The sequence below is a fragment of the Ursus arctos genome, unplaced genomic scaffold (genome assembly GCF_023065955.2).
Source record: "Ursus arctos isolate Adak ecotype North America unplaced genomic scaffold, UrsArc2.0 scaffold_19, whole genome shotgun sequence".
Taxonomy (NCBI): domain Eukaryota; kingdom Metazoa; phylum Chordata; class Mammalia; order Carnivora; family Ursidae; genus Ursus; species Ursus arctos.
In genome coordinates this window covers 51703165-51714442 of record NW_026622863.1, presented here as the reverse complement: position 1 = coordinate 51714442, position 11278 = coordinate 51703165, and the positions used below count along the sequence as shown (strand labels likewise).

The 11278-nt window shown below is 45.3% G+C and overlaps 1 pseudogene; it reads left to right on the top strand.

Annotated features, from left to right (window-relative positions):
- The first annotated feature begins 5469 nt into the window (after positions 1-5469).
- Positions 5470-11001, top strand: LOC113248003 (zinc finger protein 154-like; annotated as a pseudogene).
- The last annotated feature ends 277 nt before the right edge of the window (positions 11002-11278 follow it).

Genomic DNA, 11278 nt, shown 5'->3' with positions numbered 1-11278 from the left:
CAAATAAATAAAATCTTAAAATAAATGACAACACTAGTTGAAAATCATATCTCTACAAATAAAGATCAAGACAATTCCTGGAGCACCTGGCTGGCTCAGTCTGTAGAGCACGTGACTCTTGATCTCAGGATCATGATTTCAAGCCCACAATGGGTGCAGAGCTTACTTAAAAAACAAAAAACGAAGAGACAATTCCTTATGATTTGTCCTGCAAGATAGGCTAAGGGAAGATCAATAGATGGCATTTAGAATTTGAAATTCTTATTTTTCAAATTCAAGAAAAGAAAAAGTGGGGCACCTGGGTGGCTCAGTCAGTGAAGCATTTGCCTTTGGCTTAGGTCATGATCTCATGGGTCCTGGGCTTGAGCCTGGTGTTGGGCTCCCTGCTCAGCGGGGCGTGGGTTTCTCCCACTCCCTCTGCCCCTTCCACCGTCTGCACTTTCTCACACATGCTCTCTAATAAATAAACAAACAAACAAATAAATAAAATCTTTATTAAAAAAAGAAAGGAAAGACCATCCTTTAAACAAAACGACTTTTAACAACTACTCACAGTTCATTTGAGATACCTATGCATCAATACACATGGCTCTGAATATCAGCCCACTGGAGTCAGCCTTGTTCCAGTAGCACATTTCTTTTTTTTTTTTTTTTTTAAAGATTTTATTTATTTATTTGACGGAGATAGAGACAGCCAGCGAGAGAGGGAACACAAGCAGGGGGAGTGGGAGAGGAAGAAGCAGGCTCATAGGGGAGAAGCCTGATGCGGGGCTCAATCCCATAACGCCGGGATCACGCCCTGAGCCGAAGGCAGACGCTTAACCGCTGTGCCACCCAGGCGCCCCTCCTTCTTTTTTTTTTTTTTTAAAGATTTTATTTATTTATTTGACAGAGAGAGAGAGACAGCCAGCGAGAGAGGGAACACAGGCAGGGGGAGTGGGAGAGGAAGAAGCAGGCTCCCAGCTGAGGAGCCTGATGTGGGGCTCGACCCCATAACGCCGGGATCACGCCCTGAGCCGAAGGCAGACGCTTAACAACTGAGCCACCCAGGCGCCCCCAGTAGCACATTTCTGAAAGCGAGACAATTAGTATCTTTACTGAACTTCTGAAAATCAATCAATCAGTTATAAATCCCAGTCCAGAAAGACAGCCAAGCAGGGACAGTCTCAGGCTCCTAGCCAAAAGCCAATCAGCTAAGTGCCTCACTCCAATGGCCAAGTTTCTGACAGTGAGCTTCTGAACAGTGAAGGTACTCCAGTGATAACAGAGCCAAAAATCTGTCCAGCCCTAAACACTCCCATTTCTGAAAGTCCAGCATTCACTAAATACCAAACTTCCTAATATCCTATATAAGACTAGCTCCATCATGGGACGCCTGGGTGGCTCAGTCAGTTGAGCTTTTGAGCTCAGGTCACGATCTCAGTGGCATGGGGTTGAGCCCTGTCAGGCTCCCAGCTCAGTGCAAAGTCGGCTTGTCCCTCTCCCTCTGCCAAGCCCCCCCCCCAACCCTCCCCTGCCGCCGACTTATGCATTCTCTCTCTCTCAAACAAATAAAATCTTAAAAAATAAAAAAGATTAGCTCCATCCTTTGTTCGTGGAGACCGTGTCTTATAAATACGGCTTCCTGTTGCAGGCAAATAAGAGGTTTACCTTTTTTTGCATTAGATATTTCCTATTGCTGCTGTAACAAATTTATTGCTTTAAAACAACAGAAATTTATTCTCTCACAGTTCTGGAAGCCAGGAGTCAGAAATGAATCTTATGAGACTAAAATCAAGGTGTGGGCAGAGTGGTTCCAGGGGAGATTTTTTCTTTGCCTTTTCCAGCTCCTGGTGGCTGTCCATATTCCTTGCATCAGAATAACCTGCCTTCCTTATCACATTGCCTTCTCCTCTTCCATAGTCAAATGTTCCTCTGTCCCCAACTTTGTGATTATGTTTAGAGCTCACCCAGATTAATCCATCCCAAATTATCATCCCATCGAAAAACTTTTATCTTAATCACATCTGAAAAAAAAATCACATCTGCAAAATTTCTTTTGCCCTACAAGGGAGCCTTTTTCAACCTACCACAGATATCAAGTTAAATTCACTATTTGTTGCAATTGTGTAAGACTTCCAAAGGTTCAACTTCTGTTTATGCTTATGGATATAGTTGTCCTAATAGTAGCTGTTAAATATATTGTCTGTAAATATAAATAAATAGTAGCTGTTAAATATATTATCCCATATTACCAATGGGATACCCAATTGGTAAAATACTAATTTAGACTTCCACTTCAACACACACACAAATATTAATTTCAGGTGGATAAGGCTTTATGGTACAACAAGAATTACAGCTCTTAAAAGGTCATGGAAGTAGGATGCCTGGGTGGCTCAGAAGCTAAGCATCTTACTCTTGATTTTGGCTCAGGTCATGATCTCAGGGTCGTGAGATACAGCTCCACATCAGGCTCCGCTCTGGGCGTGGAGCCTGCTTAAGATTCTCTCTCTGTCCCTCTGCCCCTGCACCTCCTGCACATTCTCTCTCTCTCTCTCTCTCTCTCTCTCCCTAAGAGAAAAAAGAAAAAAGAAAAACGAAGATCATGGAAGAAATTCCCTTTGTTAAATATACAGAGCAGATTTTGTCAAAGCAGATATAAAACGCATCATCATAAAGATACATCAAAATAAATTCAACTACATTAAATTGAAGGGCTTCTGTTCATTATAAAATATTATAAAAATTGAAATGAAATGCACAGTTAAGGAGACATCTGAATGCTCTATAATGATTTATCATGTAGTATTAGGTGTCCAGGAACTGGTCAAAAGAAGGATGAGTGCTCAGGTGTCCTCCCTAAGTCAGTTATACCCTGGAGCCAGGCGTCTTGGTGTCAATGTGTGGAGTTAATGGTTTTGGAAAACACATGATGACCCCGACCAGTCACTCCTTAGATGTTATCTATTGTGCCGGAAGACTCAAAGGAATCATTAACTCCTTGACCTTTACAAGGAGGACCTACATTATAGGTACTACAAGGCATGTGTAGAGTGGGATGCAAGTCCTAGCAACAACAGAAGCAGGAAAAGGAGCAAAAAGCAGTCCTTTATCAGGTCCCTTCAGCTTCCCTATCTCATCATCACATTGCTTCCAATTAATGTATAATTAGAACCACAGGCATCAGTCAAATTCAGATTAACTCTGGCCACAGTGCGCCATAGGCAGGGTTGAGACTTCTGATTGTATCACAAACAAATGCTCTGAAGTCTGAGTGTCTTTGACTCCTGCTGTTAACTTTTCACAGTGGGTCCAACTGTTAATAGGTTTCTTTATCTACTATCAGGTTTGCCAACTGGACTATTATCTATTGTGTCAGGTGTTGTTATAAGTTTTTTGGTTAAAGCAATTGCCTGATCTTTGGTTAAATCCATTATTTCATAAGCTCTTGAGACAGGTCCATAGTCTACCTAATTTTATCAGGACTTATGCATTTCTTACCTAGAAATCATATCTAAAGAAAATTTCCTAATTTCCTACTTTTTTACCCTGAAGTGCAGTCTATACACCAAAGGGAGGTAAGTGTTGGATAGCTTTTCTTTTTCAAGCCATTTTCATAATTTCCTTTAGACAGAGGCATGCCATTTCCCAGTGCCCCTTAGGACGATCTAGGTCTTTTCTCCCGGAGTCAGGTGCGGAATTTGCAACTTCGGTGGTGCACTGGGAAAACTACATTTCCCGGCAAGTCATGCCACGAACACAGCGTGGCTGAGCCAATGAAGGCATTGATAATAGGCGTTTCCTTTTGAGCACAAACGGTCAGGGCGTGACTTCCAGTGTCCTCCGCATGACGGTAGTTTTGGTTGCTCATGGGTCTGTTTCAGTGCAGTCTACACACGCGAGGGATGTAGGGGTGAGAACGAGAGGGAACGGTCCATAAGGCAGAGAGGTGGATCCACGGCTGGGCAACGCCGCTGCCGCCTAGGCTGCCCCCACGGGGCGGGGGACGGGACGGGTTAGGGATCCCAGCCTGGGTGTCCCCTCAGTCCACGCAGTCCGATGGGGGCTGGGGCACCCAGGGACCTGGCTCAGGTAAACCATCGTACCCCCAAGTTCTCCCGCTACACAGACCCTAAAGGACCGACCAGGGGGCGCCTGCTTGAGTCCCTGCCGCCCAGGCACCGGTGTCCTGGACAGGTGATGTAGGAAAGATGTTAGGATTTAAACCTGGGGCCAAGAATGAATTCTTGAGATGTCTTTGGTGCAAAAAGGTGGTTGTATTAAAGCATGGGGAAAGGACACGTGGGCAGAAAGAGCTGCACTGTGTTGTGAGGAATGGCCTATTACGTACTTTCCAGTTGGGAGGGGGTTCAAGGCAGTGTAAGTCTCTAAGGAATTTTGGAAGCAAGGTTTCCAGGACCTTAAAGGGGCTAGCTATTGTTGGGAAAGGGTTATTTTACTGTCGAATAAAACTTGAGTCATGAGACCCTTCAGATGTATATCAGTGGCTCATATACTTAGGGGATGATTGCCAATGTGTATCTTGGCGGGGGGGGAGGGTAGAGATGAAGTTTACAAAGGAATTTTTATGTGTAGACTTACAGGATCCTAGGGTTGGGCTAAAGCTACCTGTTGCCCTTAGCAAGGTATTAACATTGAGGCAGTTGAATTCCTAGAGGAACTGTATTCTGCCCATTTCAAGGACTTATCAATGGGGTGTATGTAGATAGTAGGGAAATTAATTTTTCTTCTGCCTTTGTTTCCCACATCATAGGTAGGCACCAGTGGGCACCCCCCACCCCCGTGTGTGAGCGCTAGGCATGCTGGTGTGAAGGAGTGGGCTCCAGGCTAAGGGGCTGGCTGGTGCAGAGGCTAGAGGGGGGCTTGAGGCATGAGGATTATGCTCTCAGGGAACAGAGAGCGTGAGGGAGAGTCACACCTGGAACTGCTGGCCGAGGTGTGTTCCTTTATGTGAGGACTCTAGACACCAAGGAAAGTTTTGGCCAAAGGAGGGACACATTCTCCATTAGGGTTTTAAAACTTCCCCAAGGAGGAGTGCCTGGGTGGCACAGTTAGTTAAGACTCCGACTCTTGGTTTTGGCTCAGGCCCTGATCTTGGGGTCATGAGATGGAGCCCTGAGTGGGGCTCTCTGCTCAGCACGGAGTCAGCTTGAGAGTCTTTCTTCTTCTCCCTCTTCCCCTCCCACTCATTTTGTCTCTCTCAAATAAATAAATTTTTAAAAATTAAAACTCTCCCAAGGAGTTCAAAGAAAGGGTAGATTAGAGGAGGGTGATGAGTTCATTGAGGTCACTGCTGTTAAGAGGTGACACTGTGGCCCAGGAGTGCGACGGTTACCCTTAGGTCACCCAGCTCTAGGGCTAGGGAAGAATACAGGGAAGCATGAACCCATTGAACCGCCCCCCCCCCCATGAACCTGTTTCTCTAAAGCTTGTCTCTTTGCACATGTTCCTGTGACTGCGGCTCTTATGGAACCCAAACAGATCATCGGAGGGCCCAGCCTCTACCCCCATTTTCTCTGGATTGTGGTGTCAGAGGACTTAGTGCTGCTATTCCTCATCCAGTCCTTAAGTCAGTACCTTGCTGAAACCCCAAGCCCTGGGGTATGTCCATGTCCACTTTATGTAGAGGTATTCCCATTACTGGCAACCAGTATAAACAGGTGTGGAGGGTTCTCCTGGGAACTGGTTCCAAGATTTCCAAAGGCTTACAGGTAAAAGTGAGTTGGTGGTGGTCAGGAAACCACAGGTCTCCTTTCTTTTAGATGAGATTAAAAAAAAAAAAAAAAAAAAGCAAAGGACAATAGTCAGGTTAAGAATGGTTACCTGAAAAGATGTTTGTCTATCTTGAGGTGGTGGGAGGTTTGGATCAGAGGAGGAAGAGGCCATCTTACCAAGGTCTTAACAGGTTGTTGAGTATAGAACAGACTGGGGATATGGGAGGAGGAAGGGAAAAGCAGAGGCTATTGCCATAGTCCAAGGGATGGTTAATGGATCAGAGTGGTGGCTTAGGAAAAGTTGTTGAATTCTGGCCATGAAGGGAGGATGTGTTGGGGACAGGATAGTATGGCAGGTGACCAAGGCTCCCAAGGGAAAAATGGGCATGGAAGGCCTAGGAGTAATTGAGGCAAGATGACCGTCAGGTTGGAGTTGGCGCTCATTTGCTGCTCTGTGGCCTCTCCAGGATTTTTTGGCGAATTTGGTGTGCTCTGGCGTGTTTCATTCAATCTAGACGATGAAATCAGGGGCAAATGTTGTCATCTGTTAGAGTCAATAGGCCTCAGGTGGGCCACCAATGGCCTGACCTTGAACGAAGTTCAACTGGACAGAGGAAGAGGAATGTTGACTGGTAAGGGAACAGCAAGTGCAGTACAGAAGTGGAAGAGGGTTGTAGCTATCTGAAATCAACACATGATTCTTGTTGCCAACACTGAGGCAAGGAATGGAGCCAAGCAGGGAGGCCTTCAATGAAGACTTTGGCATTGGCATCACTAACAAGAGCCATGGGAAGTCTAGGTTACTGTTGGATCCTGTATGAATTTGACAACCACACTCTGGATGCTGTTTGCTAAATGTGGTATAAGGCCTGAAATTAAGTCCCAATGTTATTTGCTACCTTAACACATGTTGAGACCACGACAACCTCAAATGGCCTAAGCACCAGTTCCCCAATTCACTATGCTCCTGCAGATAAGGTTTTGTATTTTTTGTTGTTTTTTTGTTTTGTTTTGTTTTGTGTTTTGTTTTGTTTTGTTGTTTGCAGTAGGCTCCACACCCAGCATGGTGCCCGATGCTGGGCTTCAACTCATAACCCTAATATCAAGACATGAGCTGAGGGGCGCCTGGGTGGCACAGCGGTTGGGCGTCTGCCTTCGGCTCAGGGCATGATCCCGGCGTTGTGGGATCGAGCCCCACATCAGGCTCCTCCGCTATGAGCCTGCTTCTTCCTCTCCCACTCCCCCTGCTTGTGTTCCCTCTCTCGCTGGCTGTCTCTCTCTCTCTGTCAAATAAATAAATTAATTAATTAATTAATTAAAAAAAAAAGACATGAGCTGAGATCAAGAGTTGGATGCTTAACTGAATCACCCAGGTGCCCTGCATATAAGGTCTTCTAATCGAATCCTCTTTATAAAAGGGACCAGGAGTAGTTCCTGCTTATCTCCTTGTAGTGGGTTTCACTTCCTTCTCTGCTCGTTCTGGTTATTCAGAAAAGAGAATTGTATCCTCCTGTAGGAACCAGGGGGCACCTACCCTCTTGACAGTACAAAACTTGAATCCAACAGCTGCTGGTCGTTCAGTGTTTTCCAGAGTGTAACCCCACGTAGCCCTATGTAGTGTGTGGTGGCCTCCTATCCCAGGCTGTGACTATGTACGGTTAATAATATGCTGCTAGTCACCTCTGTTCATTATTCTTGTCTGTCTGGCCATTCCCATAACTGTAAATAGGAATCCCACCCTCACCAGTGAAGTGAAAAGGAGGTGATCAAAATACTTGAACATGTGTGGAGGCCAGGCAGATTGTTAAGCAGAGGGATGGTGAGGTGGTACAGGAGATGTGAGGGATGTGCAGTCTAGAGTGATGTGGACATGGAGAGACGGTATGTCTGAGGGCCCCAGGGTCCTGGTATTGGGGCGTACATGACCTTGGCCATACCAGGAAAATTGCCTGGCAGGGGTGTTGAATGCCTCTGTGCCAGGTTCACAGTTTAGATATCTGTTTGCCTACCTGCTTCTTATTGCTGATGGCTGGGCCTAATAATTAATGGCCCCCATAAGGAGACAACAGCACCATTAGCACCACATAGTTTCTACTCTGAGTTGAGGAACTGGGAGGATGGGCATAGTATAGCCACGTGCGAGGGTGGCCTATAGGTCTTCGAGAAAGTGGCTATTTGCGGTTTCATTTCTCCCAATCATGACAGGTCAGTGTGACCTTTGAGGATGTGGCTGTGTATTTCTGGGAAGAATGGAGTCTCCTTACTGAGGCTCAGAGACACCTGTACCATGATGTGATGCTGGAGAACTTGGAACTTGTGGTCTCACTGGGTAAGGCCCTCAAATGTACCCCTGTGCCATGAACTAGTCTCTGCTCTTCCCCTTTATCCATTGGCATGTCAGACCTTTTCACATCAGGACTCTGGGCACTGCTTCCTTCCCCAGTTCTCTGAATAGGTGCTGTGGTTGGTGAACACTGTCCTCTCCTTCCTTGAGTAGGCCCAACACCTGTTACTCCTAGCCTGGAAGGGATGGATCCAGAATCAGAAGACTTGTAGTCATGGATTCCATCTTGCTTGCCCTCTCCATCACCAGGTGAATTTTCCAGGTCCAAGGTACCTTGGTTCTACTTCATTCCACTAGCTAACATTTCTTCATTCTTCCTTGTGCCAGAAATTGTGATTGTTGACTTGGTTCATTATTTATGTGGACCATGGGCTATTCTTCAGGTTCTTTTTGTAATATTTAGTTTCCCTTCATGTGCTGAGTTATTTTTGGCCAGTGAGAGCTGCTTATCTGTCCTGTCTTTACCTTAGTATTTGAATCATCCAAGCTCTGTGTAGTTGCTCATTAAGGAGTGTGGAGAGGTTCACAGGATGGAAAGGAATCCAACTGAAGCAAGACAAACTCAAACATAGCCTGGTCCTAAGAAGTGGCACCTGGGGGAGGGCATGATACCAGGGCTGTGTACAAATCATACCAGAGACCTATTTGCTTATCTTTTGGTGCCAGTCACAGTGGCACCCACACCTCATTTTTGCCCGTTTTTACCCATTCTTCACACTTAACACACTTTGTCAACTCTACTACTTGTCACTTCTTTTTTTTTTTTTTTAAGATTTTATTTATTTATTTGACAGAGATAGAGACAGCCAGTGAGAGAGGGAACACAAGCAGGGGGAGTAGGAGAGGAAGAAGCAGGCTCATAGCGGAGGAGCCTGATGTGGGGCTCGATCCCACAACGCCGGGATCACGCCCTGAGCCGAAGGCAGACGCTTAAGCTCTGTGCCACCCAGGCGCCCCTACTACTTGTCTCTTCTGCTCAGGGATAATCCTCACCTCTCTGGACTCCACATCTCAGTGCTTTTGCACACTGGTCCTCTGCAGTGTTGTAGACACTGGCCTATACATTTGTGTCATGAGGTAGGCACATTCTCAATCTCTGAACAACAGCAACTCTGTTGCAGTTGGATTTTCAAGGGCCTGGACATAACATTCAACATAGCACTCATGCCACCAATTGCTGCTGAAAGTTGTTTGCAGAGGAATGAGGTGTAGATCCCGCCTGTTCTCTTTGTGTCACATCCCATGATTTTGCCCTTCATCTTGTGACCTCCCCCATTCTGTCATCTTCAATTGGCCAATACTGCTAAGCAGCCCCATCCTCAGTGTGAACCCAACCCCTCGTCCTACAGATAATCCCATGGACGCATTCTTGGGTTTGTCAGACATACATTTGTAATAGTGCTGTGTCCCTACACAAAGTCAACATGTACTTCACCAGCATTTCTCTGCTTTTAGGTTGCTGGGATGGAGCAGAGGATGAGGAAGCACTTTCTGAGCAGCATATTTCAGTTCGAGGGGGATCACAGATCAGGACTGTCAATGCAGGTCTTTCTTCCTGAAGGCCAACCCCTATGAGATGTGTGACTTGAGCTTGAGTGACATTTTTCTTTTGGCTGCGCACCAGGGAACACATCCCAGGCAGAAATTATGCATGTATGGGGCATGTGAGAAACTATTTTATTTCAGAGCAAACCTTTATCAGCACCAAAAGCAGGGCACTGGAGAGAAACTATTGAGAAGAGATGTAAGGAGAGCCTTATTTGTGAACAACTGCAAATCCTGTGTGTCAGGGAAGCCCTTCACCCTTGGGGAGGTTGGGAAAGACTTCCTGGACAACTCAGAATTTCATCATCAACAGGCCACACACACCAGGGAGAAGTCAAATAGTGGAACCAAGTGTGGGGATGCCTTTCCAAGGAAAACTACTCATTACAACAGGGGAGACTGCACAAAAACCTTCAGCTGCAAATACACATTCGTTCAGCATCAGACAGTCTACCCTGGAGAAAGATGTTATATGTGCAGTGAATGTGGGAAATCTTTTAGCCAAAACTCTAATCTCATTCAACATCAGAGAATTCACACTGAAGTAAGGCCTTATGAGTGCAGTCAGTGTAGGAAATCTTTCTGCCAAAGCTCTGCACTCCTTCAACACAGGAGAGTTCACACTGCAGAAAGGCCTTATGAATGTAGTGAATGTGGGAAATCCTTTAGATATATGTTCAACCTCATTACACATCAGAGAGTTCACACTGGAGAAAGGCCTTATGAATGCAGTCAGTGTGGGAAATCCTTTAAGAAAAGCTCTGCACTCCTTCAGCATCAGAGTTCACACTGGGAAAAGGCCTTACGAATGCAGTGAATGTGGGAAATTATTTTGCCAAAATGTGGTGCTCCATCAACATCAGGAAGGTTCACACTGGAGAAAAACCTTATCAGTGCAATGAATGTGAGAAATCATTTAGACATATATCCAACCTCATCACACATCAGAAAGCTCACACCAGAGAAAGTCCTTATGAATGCAGTGATTGTGGGAAATCATTTCGTCAAAATTTTGTGCTCCTTCAACACCAGAGAATTCACACTAGGGAAAAGGCTTATCGGTGCAGTGAATGTGAGAAATCATTTAGATATATGTCTAATTTCATTACACACCAGAGAGTTCACACTGGAGAAAAGCCTTATGAGTGTGGGGAATGTGGGAAATCCTTTAGCCAAAGCTCTACCCTCACCACACATCAGAAAATTCACACTGGAAAATGACCATATAAGTTGAGGAATGCGTGCAATTCTAGAACTACAGCTCAGGCTCTTAAAATACCAAAATGCTTACTCTGAAGAAAAGAGTGCACTGTATGTGGGAAATCCCCTACTAAAAACTCCAGCCTCATGAAACATGAGAGTTCACACTGCATCAAGGTCTTACGAATACAATGAATGTGAGACAGCCAGAAGCCCAAAGCCTTCACTCTTTGGATACCACGAATTTAACATAGGTAAAAATATCTTTCATTTGCAGGGATATACAATTTACTTGTTCCATATATCAAAACTTGGGGAGACCCCTAATGATGATGCTGTCTGAACTGAACCTCATTCAAACATATATAAAAATACCAAGTATGTTGGAGCTGCATTGCATTTTTTAACCTGCCCATGGCCCTTCCAGATTTATGCCACTGGTAATTTCTGCAGAAGAAGCCATTTTACCTCT